Source organism: Aptenodytes forsteri, unplaced genomic scaffold, assembly GCF_000699145.1.
Source record: "Aptenodytes forsteri isolate BGI_AS27 unplaced genomic scaffold, ASM69914v1 Scaffold283, whole genome shotgun sequence".
Taxonomy (NCBI): domain Eukaryota; kingdom Metazoa; phylum Chordata; class Aves; order Sphenisciformes; family Spheniscidae; genus Aptenodytes; species Aptenodytes forsteri.
The window spans coordinates 1,099,366-1,101,337 of NW_008794167.1; the positions used below are offsets into that span (position 1 = coordinate 1,099,366).

The 1,972-nt window shown below is 41.5% G+C and overlaps 1 pseudogene; it reads left to right on the top strand.

Annotated features, from left to right (window-relative positions):
* The first annotated feature begins 1,268 nt into the window (after window positions 1-1,268).
* The window catches only part of LOC109279514, a 3,627-nt pseudogene continuing 2,923 nt past the window's right edge, over window positions 1,269-1,972 (top strand).

Consider the following 1,972-nt stretch of genomic DNA (forward strand, 5'->3'; position numbering starts at 1 on the left):
TGCTGGTCAACTTCAACAAAATCCAAATCAAACAATAAGAAGCATTTTTATTTTGTTCTTTGCACTTAAAAAAACCACCCTGAAACAAAACAAAAACACTAAAAAAAACCCCAACCACAACAAAACCACCTTCTCCCCTCCCCCCCCCTTTTTTTTTAAGAATCAATTTTTCTTATGTAGGTTATGTTTCTAGTGGGGTACATAAACCATCTCAAATCACTGAGGACTGAATTTGAGATTTTATTGTAAAGACTATCATGTATTTTTAGCTTATTTTAATCACTCACTGAAGTGCTTGTTTTCTTACCTCTATAGTCACGTGAAGTATGAAGGAAAAGTGCTAAAGTACAAACAAAAAGTATCTCTTTCATAGATAGGACCATATTTCTGTAAAAGTGTTGTTATTTTTCCTATATTGTGTGTTTAGTATTCAGTCTCCCCCTCCTCTGCAGTGTCTCATATTGTAACCGTGAAAAGCGGGGGGAGGCATCTTGTGTAGTTTTGTAGCCATATGTTTGGGTTAATACCTAGACTGTAGTCTTCATTGTACCAGCCTGATTACCTTGTATAAACAATGCGTGCCTTACAATGACTATGCCCTTGAAGAAGAAGAAGAAGTCCAACTTTGGGGGTTGGACGAGATGATCTTTAGAGGTCCCTTCCAACCCAAACTATTCTGTGATTCTAAGAACTAAAAGACTGATAAAAGGGGAACATCCTGCCCCAGAAGGCGTCGGAGGCTAGATGATTGCCAAAGAAACAAGAAGACAGCAAAAGACTGCCGTAACTAGGGGAAAGGTAAAGGCAGCAGGGGGAGATCGCAACCACCAACTCAAGACTGAAAAGACTTGCCCCGCACACACCTGCAAGGAGCATGTGTGCTAATTTACATTGCAAGCGAGGCTAATTTGAACATAACTAACCAATGAGCATGAACTTCGGCAGGTTTTTGCTAATCATGTAACAATATAAATGTGCTGTAGTTCTTTTGTGTGGTGTGCTAGCTTTGTGGAATGACCACCTAGCACCCATCTTTGCGCAAACATGAGATAAATAAATGTCTGTGCTCTGTGTGTAAGACTGGCTTATTGCACACCGGGTACCAGACCCTGCTTGTGGGACAACAGTTTCTGGAGACCCAGATGGACCGCTATCTTAAGCCTTGCCCAGATTGTCCTGCTGCTCCGGATGAGAGACGGGACCAGGAAGGACTCCAGCACGCATCGATCTTTTGATCAAGGAATCCACCGGTTCCTCTCTGCGGACGGATGACAGGCAACTCAATGGTGCAACACCAATATGAGATATTTAAAAGGAGGCAAGGGATTATGGAGGTAAGTAGCAGCTTTTATAATGGCTTGGAATTGCTCTGCATAAGACATGCCAAGAAAGGCCCACAGCAGGAGCTTAAAAAGGACTCCTATTTCGACAGGGGGTCGGAATCTGGTAAGCTGAGTAGCTTAAATTTGCTCTACATAAGATGCGCCAAGAGAGGCTCACAGTGAGAGCTCAGAGGAATCCTGTTCTGACAGGGGGTCGGAATCTGGTAATATGGGTGTGGCTGCCTCTACTGAAGTACCCCTGTGTACTTCCTTAGGATGCATCCTAAAAAATTGGAGAAGGTTTGGAGGGGATCCCCTAAAGAAAGATAAATTAAAAGCTTATTGTGACCAATGTATGAACTGGATGATGGAGAAAAATGGCCAGAGAATGGATCACTGAATTATAACACTATTTTGCAGTTAATGCTCTTTTGTATAAGGGTGGACAAAAGTTGTGTACGTCGATTTGTTTTTTGTTTTGAGGCATGATCATGAAACTTGTAAAAAAAAAAAAAAAAAGTAGATTGTTGATGGAAGATGCTGATGGGATGTATGTATTAGCAGAAAGTGTTAATGGGAAAGGAAAGAAAAAGGGTTGTTGCAAAGAATGTGAAAAGAAATGCATTAAGGACAGTGGGGAAGCTGAGGAT